Consider the following 21,653-nt stretch of genomic DNA (forward strand, 5'->3'; position numbering starts at 1 on the left):
TTGTCACAGTGAGAAAAAAGCTGATGAACACCCATCATATGTGTGGGGTACAATCTGTTCACTGGCCCCTATACTTTTAGTAACACCTCTGAGAAGGAAGGATGTGCAGAGCTGGACCTCATGGCTAGAGGCAGAAGTTTCCCAGTGCTACAATGCCAGACCACATCCCTTTTGGCTAGGGGTATCTAGTACCTTCAAGGGTCCTAGGTTTACACATGGTACAACTAAGAAAGGCTCTTTATACTTACTTGGCAGGAGAGATGCCATGATCACAGAGGTTTTTCAAGGGTGAGGCTTATCCACTGCACTCTGGATGTGCTGGCCCCCGCGATCTCCCCAAATACGGGAAACTCCACTGTGGTAGTGGGGGACCGCATTCACGCTCTCTCCTGAAAAAATAAAATAAAAAAGAAAAGAAGGCTTTTTATAATTAGACTCCACAGAGTCTGGCATACTGGCACACACCTGTGAACCCAGCAGTCAGCAGGCAGAGGCAGGAGGATTGTCCACAAGTTCAAGGCTAGCCTGGTCTACATAGTGGCTTCCAGATCAATCAACATAGCAAGACTCTTTCTCCAAAGCAAAACAAGCTACACTCTGCATTTGATCCCGCCCTTCCTTTGCAAAACAAGCAGGCCAGGAGATGTTATCTCCATGTTATAGATAAGAACCCCAATTCCAGCAATCAGAAGTCACATAACTTGGCTCAGAGGAGGGAAGAGTCTAGACAACCCCCACACCTTCTGATAAATCTAGCCCCGCCTCCTGAAGATGCGCACCACTGACAACCCACAGGGAGAGACACAGACTAGGCAGGAGGGAGATCCATGTGTCTGGAGCGCACAACACAGAGGCGTGAATCGGTGGCATCAGGCAGTCACAAGTCTGTGACAGCAGGAACGAGCTTGGTCCCCAGGGATACCCCATCGTCACTGTTCTCAGTCCAGGGCCCACACAGCAAAGCGTGTGCCCAGCAATTCACATTTCTTCTCTACAGATCCTGCCTCCCGCATCCCCAGGAAGGTGGCTTTCCTGTCCGTGGTGGGTGTGGAGTCGGCAGAGAATGTTTGGCAGGGGAGGCTGCAGCTCAGGCCCTCTGACCTGAGAAGGTCTCGGGCACAGAATTGTTGAGTGAGATGAATGTGGTTCAAAGACCTTTCAAATCCTGCCAAAACTTTCCTGTGTGGCAACTTATTCCCCCCTCCTCTCTCTCTCTCTCTCTCTCTCTCTCGTAAATAAATGAGGTAGGGTCTCGCTCTAGCTCAGGCATTACCTGGTATTCACCATGTAGTCTCAGGGTGCTCTGAAACTCACCATGATCCTCCCACCTCTGCCTCCCAAGTTGCCACACCCCACTTTTTTTTTTTTGTTAAGACTGGGTCTCTCACTGGTGGCCTGGAACTCAACAATTAGCCTGGACTGGCTGGCCAGCAAGCGCCAGGGATTTTCTCCCAGCAGTAGGGTTATAAGTATGTTCCACTCTGCCTGGATTAAAAAAAAATTTTTTTTGTTCATTTTTATTTATTTGAGAGAAAGAGGCAGACAGAGGAGAGAGAGATTGGACGTGCCAGGGCTTCCAGCCACTGCAAACTAACTCCAGACGTGTGCACCCCCTTGTCTATCTGGCTAACGTGGGTCCTGGGGAAGTGTAGCCTGAAACTGGGGTCCTTAGGCTTCATAGGCAAGCGCTTAACCAAGCTAAGCCATCTCTCCAGCCCTGGATTTTTTTTTTTTTTTTTTTTTGCGTGGGTTCTGGGCATTGAACTCAGGTACTCATATTTGCAAAGCACTTTACCAACTACCCACCTTCCCAGATCATGGACGCTCATTCTCTGCATTGAACATCGCAGCCAACATCTCTCTCAAATAGTGGCCATCAACAGCTCCGTGGCCCTGCTCCAAAAGGGGAAGAGGAGACCTCCTTCCTGCCTTCCCCACATCCAAATAGCAAGACAGTCATACCTAGGACTCCAGTGACCCTAAGAGCTGTCCCTGGCCATGAGAGCCCTTTTCAGACAGCTCCTGATCTCTCCACTTTAGCCCAGAGCAGCGAGCACCATAGCCTGGACGGTGGAAATTTTGACTGTGTTCCCTGCAGCTTCCTGTTCATCTCATCCCTAAGAAGGTGCTGTGGTTTTACCTCAACAGCCTGAAGATGGGAAATAAATTTTCACTTAAGCCAAGGCCAAAAGTACCGGGGCTTGGTGAGGGAGGCTGGGGGGGGGGGGGCGGAGGCTCAGCAGGGGAGAGGGAAATGAGAAGTCTAAGGCTAACATACTGCAGGCTAAAGAAACATCTTTTGCTCTTTTTCCGGCCCTAAGAATAAAAACTCCCTGATAGGGCTACACTCTTCTGTCCTATTATGGACATGTGGTCTGGGCTGGGAGAACAATTGTTCCCAATAAACAGAGGTGGGCAGCCAGGCTTGCGTTTCCTTTCCTTTGGGGAATCATAGGCTGGTGTGGCCCTGGACACCCTCTGGCCACAGATTACATTGTGTTTGAATTAATAAAACCTAATGGGGTTTATGGCTGGATTTAGGGCCCAGACCCTTATTTGGCTTTGGATAAAGGATACTTCTCTGCTGATTCACAGCGCTCCAATTGTGCTGGGTACATAGAGGCTTGGAACAAGGGGACAAAAGACACAAGTGACGATGTGAAGACACGGGATGCAAGGTCGTTGCCTCTGTCCCTGTGTGCGTAAGCACAAGAGCTTGTCCACCATGGTTGACACTTTCTGTGGTAAGAAGGGGTTCTTGGAGACCCTGAGTTTATCCAGGTAGATGTTGCTAACATAGGGAAATGCAGGCTTATAAGGATGGGGACTTTATGGTCACAGAAATGTGGCTCAGCCATTGGCTCCCTAGTTTACTGGCTGTATGTCCCAGGATAACCACTCTTCCCACTGAACCTAAGTTTCTTTACTTGCAAAATCAGATAAAGAACAGAGAAGAAGGGGGTTAGCCAATAACATGGTGCTACAAAAGCGGAGACCCTTGGGAGAGGCTGGCTGGACAGCCAAGAAGAGTCCTCTTGGGGTCACAGTTAATTTGATAGGGTCAGCAACAAGTTAGCTCACTCATGTAGGTTTGGGAGTCGCATCTTACCTTCTGTGAGGGTGACTAGTTACACAGGGCTAGTTAATGTTAACCTGGCTGGTAGAGACCGATTTATAAACCCAAGTGTCCAGTATCTAGTTCAAGGAGAGAAATCCAGCCACTCCAAGGACCAGATGTTCCATTCACAGCCTAAGCTGATGAGAGAGAAAGTGGAGAGTTTGGTTGAGAGACAGAAAAAAAAAAAGATTGCATTAATTAAAGTAAATGATTTATTATCTGCTTCTTCCCTTAGTTCATCTCCCACAATTCCCCTCTTCTCCATACCACAGCCAGACCAGTTTGCTTTCCCAGGAATGTGCCACATTCTCTACTGGACACACGTGTCTGGTCTCCACCCACTGTCCTTTTTCCTTCCTAACCATGCTCCCTAACAATGCTCAGCTTACCCAGGAATCTCGGGCACACCCACCACCCACCCATGGGTTTCGGTGAGAATCTCTGTGCTCACAGCTCCTGCTCCAATCCGGACCATAGTTGGCCCAAAGAGAGAGAGAGAAAGAAGGTGGAGGAGGAGGAAAAGAAGGAGGAAGAGGAGGAGGAGAAGGGAAGGGAGGGAGGAAAGGAAGAAGGGAAGGAAGGAGAGGAGAGAGGAAGAGAAGGGAATAAAAGTCCACAATTAGCCCATACCTCAGGTAAATCGAGGCAGAAGTATGACTTCATTTGACCCTGGTGGATTGTAGAAATCTTTCTGGAAATATGAGGCAGGGTTGCTTGCTCTTCCTGGGGCCTCTGCAGTTTGCGTATTTGCTTTTCTTTTCTTGAAACAGCTTGTAGCTGAGGATACAGCCCTGTGAGTCCATTTATACTTTACTTTTTAAAATATATTTTATTTTCATTTACTTCTTTGAGAGGGAGAATAGAGAATGGGCACACCAGAGCCTCTAGCCATTGCAAACGAACTCCAGGTGCATGTGCCACCTTGTGCATCTGGCTTATGTGGGTCCTGGGAATCAAACCTGGGTCCTTTGGTTTTACAGGCAAATGCCTTAACTGCTAAGCCTTTTCTCCAGCCCCATTTCTACTTTAAAAAGAAGGGGGGGGGGGAGAAAGGAAGGGAGGAGGATACTTAATAGGTTGATATTGTATATATGTAATTACAATGATTGTAATGGGGAGGTAATATGATGGAGAATGGAATTTCAAATGGGAAAGTGTGGGGGTGGCGAGGGAGGGAATTACCATGGGATATATTTTATAATCATAGAAAATGTTAATAAAAATTAAAAAATTAAAAAAGAAAAAAAAGGGGGGGTGAGGAGATGGTTTAGTGGTTAAGTGCTTGCCTGTGAAGCCTAAGGACCCCGGTTCAAGGCTCTATTCCCCAGGACCCATGTTAGCCAGATGCACAAGGGGGCACACACCTCTGGAGTTCGTTTACAGTGGCTGGAGGCCCTGGTGTGCCCATGCTCTCTCTCTCTCTCTCTCTCTCTCTCTCTCTATCTATCTATCTGCCTCTTTCTTTCTCTGTCTGATGCTCTCAAATAAATAAGTAAAAATGAACAACCAAAAAAAAGCTTCTATGTTTTAATACATTGGGTGACTGAAAAGAACTGTCTTTTATTAAAGGACCAGAGTTCCAATAGTCCCTTCAAGAGTATGCCCCCAACGACCTAGCCCCTTCCCGCCAGGCTAAATGGTTCCACCACTCCCCAAGAGTGTCACAAGCTAAGGACAAAGCCTTTGGGGGGCTTGAAAAGGCCAAATCTCTAAATATAATATAATATAATAATACAATATAATATATTAACATATATATTATCTGATTGTACATGTGCTCCATTCTTCTTTTCTCTATGTGATCTCTGTAATCTATTTTTTTAAATTTTTATTTATTTATTTATTTGAGAGCGTCAGACACAGAGAGAAAGACAGATAGAGGGAGAGAGAGAGAGTGGGCGCGACAGGGCTTCCAGCCTCTGCAAACGAACTCCAGACGCGTGCGCCCCCTTGTGCATCTGGCTAACGTGGGACCTGGGGAACCGAGCCTCGAACCGGGGTCCTTAGGCTTCACAGGCAAGCGCTTAACCGCTAAGCCATCTCTCCAGCCCTGTAATCTATTTTGATCTTCACCTTGTTTTTCCTTTTGGAAATCTGCACGCGTGCTCTCACGTTCTGTGGGCACTGACTCTACTACAGGAGCCATTAACTGATTGTTAGGAAGAGGAATTTCAGATCAGATGGCCCCAAATATTGTCCTGGGTGTATACTAAAGTGATTACACCTTCCCTGGAGACCTCTCTTGCTTCTAGGATGGTGCAATGAGCAGGTGCCCCCTATCCGGCCAGTGTCACCCCACTTCTGCCACAGGTACTGAGTTCAGGACAGCACAACATTGCGCCGTGCAGCGACGTAGTGGAGGCACTCCTTAGCGGGTCAGGCTGGAGAGAGCGGGTCTTTGCCTTCAGTGCCCGTCTACCTGTGCCCCCCACTTCACACACTGCAAGGGAGACAGAGTCCCAGTGGCTCCTCCCATGGCCCCTGTGTTGCTTAGCAAGTGCATGTCTGTGTCTCCCCATCCGATGCCACTTTGTAGACACAGAAGCTGCGGTAGGTGCCCTGGCAGTGACTGGCAGTGCCATCAGTCCTTGGTAACATCCCGCCAGCACAGGCACACCGGGCACACTGGTCTCCCAAGGCCGTCCCTTGCTCCCTGAGGAGTCTTACCACTTCTCTTCCATCACGGGGTCGTCCTTCAGTTGTGCGAATTTGTCACTTGGCTATCTCCCCCCTGGCTTACCTTCTGCCCCTGGTTCACACCCTCAGCCCCTTTCCTTGCTCCTCCAAACCCTTGCTTTGTTGCCCACGATTTTTGCCATTTCCAACACTCAGCCAGCCCAGTCCCAGTCCCGAGTTCTCAGCAGGGTTGCTGGGGGTGGAGTGGCGGCTTCCCAGTCACAGGAGGGAGGCACCGTGTTGCCAGCCCTGGGAAGAAGGGCAAGACAAACACTTCCTTCCTGATATTCTTGCCACAGGAGTGGATCTGGAATCGAGAGAAGCTGCAGGCTTTTTCATATGATCTAGATTCCTTCCAAAGTACCAGAGAGCAATTCTTTTTTCTAACTTTTTTTGTTGTTGTTTTTTCAAGGTAGGGTCTCACTCTAGCCTAGGCTGACCTGGAATTCACTATGGAGTCTCAGGGTGGCCTCGAACTCACGGCGATCCTCCTACCTCTGCCTTCCCGATGCTGGAATTAAAGGCGTGCACCACCATGCCTGGCCCAGAGAGCAGTGCCTGTAGAGAGCCCACGTCACGGGAGAGGCAGCTCTGGCACCCTCTCGTGCTGTTCTCTGAACGCCTGGATCACAAAAGAGCAGCAGTCATCTTCTTCTTTTCTTTTCTTTTCGCATCTTGTCTCCCATCCCCCTGAAACTCTCCCCCCCCCCACACCCCATTAGCCTCTTCTCTTCTCTCTTCTCTTGCTGGGGACAGAACTCAGGACCTCTCCCATGCCAAGTAAGCACTCACCATGAACTGTTCCCCTAACACCACCGTCTATCTTTCTTTTTTTTTTTAAAGAATTTTTTTAAATTTTATTTATTTATTTATTTGAGAGCAACAGACACAGAGAGAAAGACAGATAGAGGGAGAGAGAGAATGGGCGCGCCAGGGCTTCCAGCCTCTGCAAACGAACTCCAGACGCGTGCGCCCCCTTGTGCATCTGGCTAACGTGGGACCTGGGGAACCGAGCCTCGAACCGGGGTCCTTAGGCTTCACAGGCAAGCGCTTAACCGCTAAGCCATCTCTCCAGCCCTGTATCTTTCTTTTTAACTTTTTTTTTTTCCTTTTGGTTTTTCAAGGTAGGGTCTTGCTCTAGCCCAGGCTAGAATTCATTTGGTAGTCTCAGGGTGGCCTTGAACTCATGGTGATCCTACCTCTGCCACCCGAGTGCTGGGATTAAACACATGCGCCACCATGCCCAGCTAATTTGTAAAAAAAAAAAAAAAAAATGAAATGATTATATTTATTGAGGGAAATACAAAACAAAAAAGGTACCCACGTGGCTTGAGATCCCATGTGGAGGGCTTGAAACACCCTGGAAAAGGACAGAAAAAGAATTTCAAAGCGTTCCTGCCATGTGGGGGTCCCATGTGGAGAGTGAGGGGAAACTCACCAACAGTCAGGAGAGGTCAGGCAGCACAGAGTCTCTTTTTAACTTTCTTTTCTTCTTCTTTTTTCAAGGTAGGGTCTCACTCTAGCCCAGGCTGACCTGGAATTCACTGTGTTGTCTCAAGCTAACCTGAAACTCACAGCGATCCTCCTACCTCTGCCTCCTGAGTGCTGGGATTAAAGGCGTGCACCACCACACCGGCTTCTTTTTAACTTTTTATTGACAACTTCCTTACATATAGGTAAAATACCATGATCAGAGTCTTTTCCTACCACCTTCCCTTCTCCTCCTCCTGAGCCCCCCTCCCCTGAATTCCTTCTTTCCAACTAGTCTCTCTTCTGTTTTGACGTCATCATTTTTTTCCCTCCTGTTATGCAGGTCTTGTGTAGACAGCATCAGTCCCTGTGCGGTCATGACTACCATGAACCACTTTGTGTCTGGAAGTATGTAGGCAGTCCTGCCCTTCCTTTGGCTCTTACATTCTTTGTGCCATCTCTTCCACAATGAGCCCTGAGCCGCAGAGGATGTGACAGAGTTGTCTCAGTGCTGAACACTCCACTGTCACTTCTTCTTAACACTTTGGTGTGTTTTGAGTCACCCCAGTGGTCACCTCCATCTGAAAAGAGAAGTTTCTGTAACCCAAAGTGAGAGTAGCATTAATAAGTGGGCATAGCCAGGCATGGTGGCATATACCTTTAATCCCAGCACTCAGGAGACAGAGGTATGAGGATCATTATGAGTTCAAAGCTACCCTGAGATTACATAGTAAATTCCAGGTCAGCCTGAGCTAGAGTGAGATCCTACCTTGAAAAACAATAGTATTTAGAAGGCAGTTTGGTGGAAATATCTATCTAGCCAGTCAACAGGAGTAGTTTTCTGTCTAGGGCTTATGGCCTCCACAAGAATAGGCTTTTAAAAATATATATTTCTTATTTATTTGCAAGGAGAGAGAAAGAGAGAGCTCTCCAGAGCCTCCCACCACTGCAAACAGAACTTGAGATATATGTACCTCTTTGTGCATCTGGCTTTATGTGGGTACTGGGGAATCAGAATCACAGATTTAGAGGACCAACTGTGCTTTCGTCTTCCCTGGGTCAGTGCTTTAAAGCACCCTGCATACTAAACACACACATTAAAAAACCTGAATGTGTCAAGTAACACAGAGAAGGCTTTGTTGCAGGTTCCTGGTGCCCAGGGTTGGCACATCACGGATGGGACTATAAATGTCCACCCTGTTGCCAGCTCTGTTCAGACCCCAGAGAAATGCTTCCCTGCTTCTCTGGCCTTGTATTTCCAAAACAAAAAATGACTACAGGGCTGGAGAGATGGCTCAGCAATTAAGGCACTTGCCTGTAAAGCCAGATGACCTGGGTTCAGTTCCCCAGTACCCGCATGAAGCAACGATGTATATGCATCACTGTGGCAGCTAGAGGCTCCGAGGGACACCCCCTCCTGTGCTAGCAAATAAGTAAATAAAATGATTTTAACGTTTCATTTTGGCTCTCCTCAGCTCCAGGGTGATGGTGGCAGACACAGTGATCAATCAAAACCTCGCAAAGCAGAAATGCAGGGGCTACAAAGAACTCAACTCTCAACCAGACTGCCACCAGGCCCGCCGTGGCCCAGGGAACACTGAGGAAGAGGGGACAGGAAGATTGTAAGAGACACAAAGTGGGTAGGAGTGCTGAGGCACAGTCCCCCTGCTTCTCCCTAAGGATTGATTGAGGCCTTCATGGCCCCACAGAGAATACCATAACTTCACTGAGGAGGACTCCCAGGGTGACAAGAGCCAGTGTGAGGGGATGTAAGAGTATATCCTGTTATCTATAAAATATAATTGTAGCTGGGTGTGGTGGTGCATGCCTTTAATCCCAGCACTTGGGAGGCAGAGGTAGGTAGATTGCTGTGAGTTCGAGGCCACCCTGAGATTATATAGTGAATTCCAGATTATCTTGGGCCAGAGTGAAACCTTATCTTGAAAAAACAAACAGAAAAAAAAAAAAATATATATATATATATATATATATATATTAAAAGATAATTTAAGGGGCTGTACAGATTGCTAAGTGGTTAAGGTATTTGCCTGCAAAAGCCTAACAGCCCGAGTTTGATTCCCCAGTACCCACATAAAGCCAGATACACAAAGTGGCACATTCATCTGGAGTTTGTTTGCAGTGGCTACAGGCCCCGGTATGGCCATCCATCCTTTCTCTCTCCTTGCAAATAAATAAATAAAATATTGAGAATATGTATATTAAAAAATTGGGAAGGAGCTGGAGAGATGACTTAGCCATTAAAATGCTTGCCTATGAAACCTAAGGATACAGGTTTGATTCCCTAGTACTCACGTAAGCCAGATGCCCAACTTGGTGCATGCGTCTGGAGTTTGTTTGCAATGGCTGGAGGCCCTGGTGTGCCCATTTTCTCTGTATCTGCCTCTCTCTCACACACTCAAATAAATAAATAAAATTAAATTTAAAAAAATTTAAGTGACTGTAGCTGATTGTCATGAAGTGTGTGAGTGGTATCATTGCTTGCCAGCATTGGGGATTGTTGCAGTCCGGTTCACATTGCTGGTGGAAATCACCCAACCGAGAGCAGTTTGTGGGAAAAAGAGGTTTGTTTTGGCTTATAGACTTGAGGGGAAGCTCCACGATGGCAGGGGAAATGATGGCATGAGCAGAGTGTGGACATCACCCCCTGGCCAACATCAGGTAGACCATAACAACAGGAGAGTGTGCCAAACACTGGCAAGGGGAAACTGACTTTAACACCCATAAGCCCACCCCCAACCATACACTGCCTCCAGGAGGCGTTAATTCCCAAATCTCCATCAGCTGGGAACCTAGCATTCAGAACATCTGAGTTTATGGGGAACACCTGGATCAAACCACTACAAGGAGGGACTCTGTTTTTGGCATGTTGGGAAATTTGGGTGGTGGAAGAGCTAAGATTAAAAACAACAACAAACAAACAAACAAAAACAAATTAAGATGAGCCTGGTGGTACAGGACTATAATCCCAGCTACCTGAGAGACTAAGGCAAGAGGATCTACTAAGTCCAAGGCCTGCCTGGGCTACAGGTGAGTTCAAGACTAGCTCGGGTCACTTAGTGAGACTCTGTCTCAAAATAAAAAGATAAAAAGAAGCCGGGCGTGGTGGCGCACGCTTTTTATCCCAGCGACAAATGTGGGTTTGGGGAATGGAGAGATGGCCCAGTGAGTAAAGTGCTTACTGTAACATGAGACGGGCCTACTTTGGATCCCCAGAACCCACATTGAAATGTTAGGTGTGGTGGAGATACCTGTAACCCCAGTGCTGGGAGAGGGAAACAGGATGACCCCTGGGGATCACTGGCTAGCTGGACTAGCCAACTTTGATGAGACCCTGTCTCAAAAAAATAACGTAAACTGGGCATGGTGGCACACGCCTTTAATCCCAGCACTCGGGAGGCAGAGGTAGACGGATCGCCATGAGTTCAAGGCCACCCGAGACTACATAGTGAATTCCAGGTCAGCCTGGGGTAGAGTGAGACTTTACCTCGGAAAACCAAAAAATAAAATAATAATGATGCGGAGAGTAACGGAGGAAGACACCAAATGTTGACCTCCGACCTACACGTGCATGTGTACACATGTGCATGTACACCTCCCTACACACGTGTGCCCCCACACACACAAACACACATGCAGGCCCACAAAAGGACACAGGGGTTAAGTAGCCCAGCCCTTCTTCTCAGCGTGGATGCAGTAGATTGTGGTAGACAGAATTACCATCTCCCAGGTTTTCCAGTAGCGCCTGGCACCATTCTCCACTTGTCTCCAGACACCCATCTGTAGACCTAGAGGCCTCACCAGCACAGCACTCGGCACAGAACAAGCCAGCCTTGGAACAATTTGCAATATTAAGCAACACTCTGAATTTTGTATATGCAGCCAGCTCTCCTTATTCAAGGTAATTAGGGTCTATAAAATTATCAAAAACACTGCATGCGTGACTACTGAACCATTGCTGTCAGGGGGAATCACAGGCTTTTGTGAGCCACAGGTCATGTTACATCAACTGAAATGTGTGGATTGGTTCAGTTGCCTTGTAAAGTATATATCATTGAGCTGGGCGTGGTGGCGCATGCTTTTAATCCTAGCACTCGGGAGGCAGAGGTAGAAGGATGGCTGTGAGTTCAAGGCCATCCTGAGACTACATAGTGAGTTTCAGGTCAGCTTGGGCTCGAGGGAGACCCTACCTCAAAAAACCAAAATAAATAAATAAAATAATAAAGTAGATGTCATTGGTTCACCACTGAAACTCAAGTTCAAAGAAGCTTACCTAAAGCCTGTCTTTTCTCCATCAAGCCCTTTTCAGTGCATCAGCCCTGTGCTTCAGACCATTTTAAGCAACAAAACCACCAACAAAATTTTTTACAGAATTGGAGAAAATGATGTCACTAAGTAGAGGAAAGGACACTGGGCAGAATGTGACATCTGAGAGTGGAAGGCAGTGTGTCCCCACGTTACCTCTCAGCTAGGAAGGAGCAAGGACCACAGCCCACATTTTTCACTGCTCTGCTCTGCTGAGTGCTGACCATGAGGTTGCAGAGAAAGCGCATGAGCAGGCCAATTCGTCCACTTGCGCGGATACCAGGATCCAGACTCCACTTGTGTGAGGTGTGATGTAAAGTTTTGATCTTAACTAGTTGGGAGTAGAATGCAAAAACTATAAATAGCTTTGTTCTTACAAAAAGATGCAATAAAATTTAATTCGCTTTTTTAAAAAATACTTTTGTTCATTTTTATTTATTTGAGAGTGACAGAGACAGAAAGAGGCAGAGAGAGAGAGAAAGAGAGAGGAGAGTTGGGCGCGCCAGGGCCTCCAGCCATTGCAAACGAACTCCATATGCATGTGCCCCCTTGTGCATCTGGCTAACATGGGTCCTGGAGAATGGAGCCTCGAACCTGGGTCCTTAGGCTTCACAGGCAAGCGCTTAACTGCTAAGCCATTTCTCCAGCCCTTTAATTCGCTTTTAAACCAAGTAGATAATAAACTTCATCTTTGCTTAAATAATTTTTATTTTGTTAGTTATTTATATAAGAAAGAGACAGACAGAGGTCATTTCCAGGGCCTCTTGCCACTGAAAATGAACTCCAGATGCATGTGCCCCATTGTGCATCTGACCGTATGCGGGTACTGGGGGATTGAACCCAGGCTGGCAGGCATTGCAAGCAAATGCCTTTAAAAGCTAAGTCATCTCTCAGCCCCTGCTTAAATAATTTTCATCTCAAGCATTCACATTCCTTATTTGTAACTTGTAATTGGGCTTTAAAAATATTTTATTTTTATTTGTTTGTTTAAAAAGAGAGAAAGAGGCAGAGGGAGAGAGAGAAAGGGAGAGAATGGGTGCATCATGGATCTCCAGCCACTGCAAATGAACTACAGATGCATGTACCACCTTGTGCATCTGGTTTATGTGAGTGTTGGGAAATCAAACCTGGGTCCTTTGGCTTTGCAGGCAAGTGCTTTAGCCATTAAACCATCTTTCCAGCCCTGTAACTGGGTTTTAATTTCAATATACAAATTTAGGGGCTGGGGATCTAGTTTGGTAGTAGAGCTCAGGCTTAATATTTGTTAGGTCCTGGGATCAAGACCCAGAACCATAGCAAATAAATAACTATGTGAAAAGAAACAACTACAAAGGACATTTGGTTTTAATTTTTTGTTATTTTCTTTATGAATTTTATAAAAATATTTTTTAACTTTAATTTTTTTTTTTTTTTTTGGTTCTTTGTATTTAGTTGCTTTGAGTAGTTAATTCTTTTCTTTTCTCTGAGGTAGGGTGTTGCTGTAGTCTAGGCTGACCTGGAATTCACTATATAGTCTCAGGGTGGCCTTGAACTCAGGCTGATTCTCCTCCCTCTACCTCCCAAGTGCTGGGATTGAAGGTGTGCACCACCACGTCCGGTGAGTATTTAATTCTTTTTTTAAATTTGTTTTTATTTATTTGATAGTGACACAGAGAGAAAGAGGCAGATAGAGAGAGAAAGAGAGGGAGGGAGAGAGAGAATGGGTGCGCCAGAGCCTCCAGCTACTGCGAACAAACTCTAGATGTATGTGCCCCCTTGTGCATCTGGCCTACATGGGTCCTGGGGAATTGAGCTTCAAACTGGGATCCTTAGGCTTCAAAGGCAAGCACTTAGCCACTAAACCGTCTCTCCAGCCTGAGTATTTAATTTAATTTAATTTAATTCTTTAGATCATTACCTATTGCAAAACATTATGTGAGCATTTTTACTACAATAAGTATTAAAGTTGCTAAAGTGAAGTCAGGAAAATTGGTTTATGGAATAAATATGATAGTGTGCTAATTATGATTTTTATTTACTTTTTAAATTTATTTTTATGCTGGGTGTGGTGGCGCACGCCTTTAATCCCAGCACTCGGGAGGCAGAGGTAGGAGGATTGCCGTGAGTTTGAGGCCACCCTGAGACTACATAGTGAATTCCAGGTCAGCCTGATCTGAGATCCTACCTCAGAAAACAAAACAAAAAATAATTATACAATCAGAAAGAGGTAGAAGAGAGAGAGAGAGAGAGAAAGGGGGTGTGCCAGTACCTCTAGCCACTGCAAAGGAATTCCAGACACATTTGCTACCGTGCATCTAGTTTTATGTGGGTACTGAGGAATCAAACCCTGGTTATTAGGTTTGCAGACAAGCATCTTAACTGCTGAGCCATCTTTTCAGCCCCAGTTGTGGTTTTTAAAAAGTTATCCAGATCTTTCTATTTGAATGAAATTTATACTTAACTGATATATATATAAAATTGTACACACTAGAAGAGGGCGTGGTGGCGCACACCTTTAATCTTAGCACTCAGGAGGCAGAGATAGGAGGATCACCATGAGTTCAAGGCCACCCTGAGACTACATAATGAATTCTAGGTCAGTCTGGGCTAGAGTGAGACCCGACCTTGAAAAAAGTACCACATAATATTTCAACATACACAAGCTGGGTGCAATGGTGCATACCTGTAATTCCAGCACTCTTGAGGCAGAAGCAGGAGGATTGCTATGAGTTTGATGCCATCCTCATCTACATGATGAGTTTTAGGCCAGCAATGGTTATGCATGGAGATCCTGCCTCAAAAACAAAATCACAGGGCTGGTGAGATGGCTTAGCAGTTAAGGCACTTGCCTGTGAAGCCTAAGGACCCAGGTTGGATTCCCCAGTACTCACATTAAAAAAATGCACAAGGTGGCGCTTGTGTCTGAAGTTCATGTGCAGTTGCTAGAGGCCCTGGTATATCCATTCTCTCTCAAATAAATAAAATATAATTTAAAATTAAAAAAAAAAACCCAAACAAAACAGACGGGTGTGGTGGCTCATACCTTTAATCCCAGCACTCAGGAGGCAGGGTAGGAGGATCTCTGTGAGTTTGAGGCCACCCTAAGACTACATAGTGAATTCCAGGTCAGCCTGGGCTAGAGTGAAACCCTACCTTGAAAAACAAACAAACAAACAAACAAAAAAAACCCATCAACAAACATATATGTTGTGTAATGCTTAATTAAAGTAGTTTAAGCCTATGTATTTATTCAAACAGTTTTCTCAAATATTTTCATTTATTTATTTGAGAGACAGCGAAAGACAGAGAAGAGAGAGTGGGCACCCCAGGGCCTCACAAATCCCAGATGCATGCACTGAGACACACGTGCCACTTTTTGTGTCTGGCTTTACATGGGTGCTGGGGAATTGAATTCATAATGGCAGGCTTTGCAAGCAAGCCCCTTTAACCACTGAATCATCTTTCTAGCCCTATTTACTCAAACATTTATCATTTCTTTATGGTGAAAGTTTTCAAAATTCCTTTTTTTGTTTGTTTTTATTGAATGTCTATGTTTTGTTAACCACTAACAGACCAATCAGGTCCACTAATAATAAAATTAACATATCTTGGATAGTTCCTTGACTGATAGTCATGGAAAAGTCATTCGTTTACACATATTAAAATTTTCAGCTGGGTGCGGTGGTGGATGCTTTTAATCCCAGTACACAGGAGGCAGAGATAGAAGGATGGCCATGAGTTCAAGGCCACCCTGAGACTACCTAGTGAATTCCAGGTCAGCCTGGGCTAGAGCGAGACCCTACCTTGAAAAACAACAAAAATATGTATTTTTTCCAATGGTTATGTCTGAAAAGATGGCTTAGCAGTTAAGGCACTTGCTTACAAAGCCTAATGACCTGGATTGGATTCCCCATTACCCACATAAAGCCAGACATAGTGGTACATGCCTCTGGAGTTCATTTGCAGTGACTAGAGGCCCTAGGCTGCCCATTGTTTCTGTCTGTCTCTCTATCTATTTATCTGTGCTTACAAATAAATAAGTTGATTAATTTTAAGCTATTTTAGGGCTGAAGAGGTGACATAGCAGTTGAGGTGCTTGTCTGCAAAGCCTAAGGACCCAGGATAGACTCCCCAGTACGTATGTAAGCCAAATACACAAAGAGATACACACATCTGGAATTTGTTTGCAGTGGCTAGAGGCCCTGGCATGCCCATATTTATCTCTCTCTCATGTAAATAAATAAATAAATAAATAAAATTTAGAAATATTTTTAAATTAAAAAATTCCATAGTTATAGAGCCATTTCTCAAGGTGGAGGACAGAATAGGAGCTATTTAACAAATATTACTTTCTTTTCTCTGTTTTCTTTTTTCTTCTTTTCTCCTCTCCCCTCCCCTTTCTTCTGCTTTTTCTCCTCCCTGTTTTGGATGTTGAGACAGAATCTCACTGTATCTCAAGCTGCCCTGGAACTCACTGCATATCCCAGGCTGTCCTTGAACTTGTGATTCTTCTCCCTCAGCCGCTTAGGTGCCAGGATTATAGGTATGAGCCACCACCATCCCTGGCATGACCTATGACTTCTCAATGTTTAGACACAACGCATCCCCTATGGGATAAATATAAAGGGTTTCTTTGATGGGACACAACCAGGTCTGGATGTTATGCTCTATATTACCAGCTTGAGTATGGAACATTCTGGAAAACAGGACATGTGTTTGTCATGAAGCACTCATCTCTGATTGGCCCCAAACCACGGCTTCTAACCAAAAAGCTAAGCACAAAACTTGGAAGCTACCTGTTGAGGTTCTGTCCTTGTGTGCAAAAGTTGGAACCTAATTAGTCCGGCATGGTGGTACACACCTTTAATCCCAGCACTTGGGAGACAGAGGTAGGAGGATTGCCATGAGTTCAAGGCCACCCTGAGAGTGCAGAGTTAATTCCAGGTCAGCCTGGACCAGCGTGAGACCCTACCTCAAAAAACAAACAACAACAAAAAAAAAGAGTGTAAAAAAAATGAGAGAAAGAAAGAAAGGAGGCTGGAGGAATGGCTTAGTGGTTAAGGTGTTTGCCTGTAAAGCCAAAAGACCCAGGTTCAATTCCCCAGGACCCACATTAGCCAGATGCACAAGGGGACACACGCGTCTGGAGTCCATTTGCAGTGGCTGGAGGCCCTGGTGTGCCCATTCTCTCCCTCTCTCTCCCCCTCTTTCTCTGTCAAATAAATAAATAAAATATTTTTTAAAAATAAAAAAAAAGAAGGAAGGAAGGAAAAGAGAGAGAGAGAGAGAAAGAAAGAAAGAAAGAAAGAAAGAAAGAAAGAAAGAAAGAAAGAAAGAAAGAAAGAAAGAAGTGAAGAAGGAAGGAAGAAAGAAAGCAGGCAAGCAGGCTGGAGAGATGGCTTAGCGGTTAAGCTCTTGCCTGTGAAACCTAAGGACCCCTGTTCGAGGCTCGATTCCCCAGGACCCACATTAGGCAGATGCACAAAGGGGCACACATGTCTGGAGTTCGTTTGCAGTGGCTGGAAGCCTTGGCACACCCATTCTCTCTCTCTCTGCCTCTTTCTTTTTATTTATTTATTTATTTATTTGAGAGCCACAGACAGAGAGAGAAAGACAGATAGAGGGAGAGAGAGAGAATGGGCACGCCAGGGCCTCCAGCCTCTGCAAACGAACTCCAGACACGTGCGCCCCCTTGTGCATCTGGCTAACGTGGGACCTGGGGAACCGAGCCTCGAACCGGGGTCACCGGGGTCCTTAGGCTTCACAGGCAAGCGCTTAACCGCTAAGCCATCTCTCCAGCCCTCTCTGCCTCTTTCTCTCTGTGTTTGTAGCTCTCTCTGCCTCATTCTCTCTCTGTAGCTCTGAAATAAATAAATAAAATAAAATTAAAAAAAATAAAATAAAATAAATAGAAAGAAAGAAAGGAACTTTCCAAAGATTTGGCAGCTGTGAAGCCTTGGGGACACAGACAGGTATCTGTGTTCTGTATGAGTTTCTGGGTTTTGACTGAACGCGCTGTTCGACCTTGCACCATTTCTTTCACCTCTCCAGGCCCTGTTTCTTCACCCTGGAAACAAAAGCTCGGTCTTGGGAGACTATTTCAGGTCCCTCTTGCTGTGCAACTCTGTGACGATTTATCGGCCAGAGGGATTCCTTCTGTGTGTCTTGGAAGACATCCAGGGTCAGGATTACTTACTATGAAAGGCAGTCATTCCTTTGTTTGCTGGCCCCGGGGGAACCCAGACGTTTTATGATGTTAGTGTGGGGAGGTGGCAGGGGTGCCCTCTGCCTCCGCTGCGTCATTGGCACTGGCTCTGCCTCCCTGATGGAGACCCTCCCACCCATGTCATGTGGTCAGGCAGGCTACCTCCAGGGAAGCGCTTACAAGACAATAGTTCCCTTTGACAGCAAGAAGGCCTTTCGTCCATAATAGGCAGCCCTTAAAGTCGATCATGGCATTCTGCTGGTGATTTCTTTAAGCTGTGGCTGATTTGTATTATCTCTGTCCACACATGTTTAAGTAGGGGATTGTATTAGCTTCATTACTGTAACAAATACCTGAGCTAGTCAACTTAGCAAGAGGGAGGATTTGTTTTGGCTACGGCCTCATAGGTTCCAGTCCATGATCAGGTGGACGACCCATGGCTCTTAGGCCTTTGGCAGTATGCCAGATGCCAATGACAGAAGGACAAGGTAGTGCTCACTTCCTGGCCAGGTCGTGAAAGGAAGAAGAGGGGTCCTACAAACCCCTTCTGGACTAAGACTCAGTGACCTACAAACCTCCCACTAGCCCATCTCCTAAAGGTTCCACCACCTCCAACTGGTGCCATGGACTGGGACCAAACCTTTAACACAGGAGCCCTTGGGGGAACTTCTCAGTTAAACTGTCACAAGTTAAACTGTCACTGTGATACACCTATCACATTGTGTGCTATGGGAAGAGCAAACCTGTCCACCAGGTATGGCCACTCGTAATCCTGGCACTTAGGAGACAGAATCAGGAGGATCAGGATTCGTGGCGAACCTGGGCTACAAAAGAAGCCTGAGTCCAGCCTGGGCTGCATGAGACACTTTTCCAAAAAAAATAGAAAAAAAGGAGACTCGCTAGGTGTGGCTGCGCACGCCTTTAATCCCAGCACTCGGGAGGCAGAGAGAGGTAGGAGGATGGCTGTGAGTTCAAAGCCACCCTGAGACTACTGAGTGAATTCCAGGTCAGCCTGGGCTAGAGTGAGACCCTACCTGGAAAAAACAAAAAAAGAGAAAAAAAAAAAGAGTCAATTAGTTCATGTCGATTTAACTTGGAACCCTGCTGACACGTAATCGTTTCCAGTAATGTTAGACGTCGACTACTATATTAGCTACTTTCCCCACTGCTGAGGCAAATCACCTAAGAAGAGCAACTTGAGAAAAGAAGGGTGTACTGTGGCTCACAGTTTGAGGGTCAAGCCCATCATGGGGAAGGAAATCAGTGTCTTCAGTCAGAGCTTGAGGCAGCTGGTCACTTGGTGTCCACACTTAGGAAGCAGAGATAAATGTCCGGGCTCCGCACACTTTCTTCTTTTCATTCAATCTGGGACCCAGCCCACAGAATGGTGTTAACCCACTGTTGCAGTCAGGTTCACATTGCTGGTAGAAATCACCCAACAAAGAGCATCTTTGGTGGGGGTGGAGATGTTTATTTTAGCTTACAAGCTCAAGGGGAAGCTCCACGATGGCAGGGGAAAACAATGGCATGAGCAGAGGGTGGACATCACCCGCTGGCCAACATCAGGTGGACAACAGAAACAGGAGGGTGTGCCAAGCCCAAGGGGACACTAGCTATAACACCCATAAGCCCGCCCCTAACAATACACTGCCTCCAGGAGATGTTAATTCCATCAGCTGGGGAATTTAGCATTCAGAAAACCTAACTTTATGGGGGACACCTGAATCAAACCACCACACCCACATTCAGGGTGGGTCTTCCCTTTTTCCCCTTTCTGGAAATATCCTCAAGGGCACACCCAGAGGCATGTTTCCGTGGTGATTCTAAAGCCCATCAAGTTGACAATCAAGATCAACCATCACAGGAACATAGTGCAGGCTGCATTCTGCTCTGTAAGGCTGTGCACGTGACTGGAGTATATGGTGAGAAGTCATGCAACACAGGAAGAGATGAGTTGTGGAATACAGATGAGGAAGACATTGGTGCTTCAGAATCAGTAAGAAAGATGGAAGCTGAAGGGTATGCCAGTGGCTTCCTCCTCCCTACCATCGTTGCCTTCTTCAGATAGGACCCATCTTTTGTGGTTGGAGGCAGGGACCATTGCATTTGTCAGGTAGGATTGACCACAGATGAGAGCAGGTGATCAAAGCCTGACCAGTCAAAATATTTCAGTGTCCTGTAGATGATCAATGGCTCAAGGATGACGCATGTGGGGAGCATCAGAAAAATCTCTAGAAAGAAGGAAAGATCCAGGCCTAAGGGAGTTCATTTGCAGTGGCTAGAGGCCCTGGCATGCCCTTTCTCTCTCCCTCTTTCTCTTTCTCTCTCTCAAATGAATTAAATTAAATAATAAAATATTTAAAAAGAAAGTACCAGGCCAGCATGAATTACAAGGTGAGGCCTTGTCTCTCTCTAAAAAAAGAAAAGTCATTGGGCTGGAGAGAGGGCTTAACAGTTAAGACGTTTGCCTGCAAAAGCAAAGGACACAGGTTCAACTCCCCAGGACCCATGTAAGCCAGATGCACAAGGGGGCACACATGTCTGGACTTTGTTTGCAGTGGTTAGAGGCCCTGGCATGCCCATTCTCTCTCTCTCTCTCTCTTTCAAATAAATAAATTATTATTATTATTATTGTTATTTTGGTTTTTCGAGGTAGGGTCTCGCTCTAGCTCAGGCTGATCTGGAATTCACTATGTAGTCTCAGGGTGGCCTCGAACTCATGGCGATCCTCCTACATCTGCCTCCAGAGTGCTTGGATTAAAGGCGTGTGCCACCACACCCAGCCCTCTATTCTATATATTTTTTTAATTTTTATTTATTTATTTGACAGAGAAAGGGGGGAGAGAGAGAGAGAGAGAATGGGCGCACCATGGCCTCCAGCCACTGCAAATGAACTCCAGATGCATGTGCCCCCTTATGCATCTGGTTAATGTGGGTCCTGGGGAATCAAACCTGGATCCTTTGGCTTTGTAGGCAAACACCTTAACAGCTAAGCCATCCCTCCAGCCTCAATTCTATTTTTTAATGACTTTTTATTTTATTTTATTTTTAAAATTTATTTATTTAGCTGGGTGTGGTGGCACACGCCTTTAATCCTAGCACTGGGGAGGCAGAGGTAGGAGGATCACCATGAGTTCGAGGCCACCCTGAGACTACATAGTGAATTCCAGGTCAGCCTGGGCTAGAGCGAGACCCTACCTTGAAAAACAAACAAACCAACAACAACAACAAAAAATCAAGTAGAGGGCTGGGGAGATAGCTTAGCAGGTAAGGCGCTTGCCTGCGAAGACTAAGGACTCAGGTTTGTTTCCCCATTACCCACATAAGTCAGATGCACAAGGTTGGTGCATGTGTCTGGAGTTCATTTGCAGGGGCAGGAGGCCCTGGTGTGCCCAATGCCAGAAGTTACTGTTCTCAAAACGCACTGCTTCAATACAGCACGTATTGTATTCCTTGAGTATCTCGATCTTTGTTTCTGTGTAATGGCAAGAATACTTTTGTGTCTTTGCCTTGGTTCTGGCTTTGTCTTTGGAACTGATCACTTTTGCTAACTCAGACATAGACTGTCTCTGATTTCTTGGGGGTCAAAGGGGCCCATAGGTACATCATCCTGAGTTTCTGTTTTCTGAGGCAGGGTATCACTCTAGCTAGCCCAGGCTGACCTGGAACTCACTCCATAGTCTCAGGCTGGCCTTGAACGCACAGCATTCTTCATATCTCTGCTTCCCAAGTGCTGGGATTTAAGGCATGTGCCACAGTGCCTGGCTCATCTTGATTTTTGTTTTCTCACCTTTTTTAGTTAAGGTCCGCTGGATGCTGCCCACTCTGGCTCCTGGAGAGGAAAGCCTGGGTCTCACAGAGCTCCTGCGTCTTCAGGTAGCT

At 46.0% G+C, this 21,653-nt stretch overlaps 1 pseudogene; it reads left to right on the top strand.

Annotated features, from left to right (window-relative positions):
- Positions 1–240: 240 nt before the first annotated feature.
- On the top strand, positions 241–392 carry LOC123457989 (annotated as a pseudogene).
- Positions 393–21,653: the final 21,261 nt, after the last annotated feature.

Source organism: Jaculus jaculus, chromosome 1 (assembly GCF_020740685.1).
Source record: "Jaculus jaculus isolate mJacJac1 chromosome 1, mJacJac1.mat.Y.cur, whole genome shotgun sequence".
NCBI lineage: Eukaryota > Metazoa > Chordata > Mammalia > Rodentia > Dipodidae > Jaculus > Jaculus jaculus.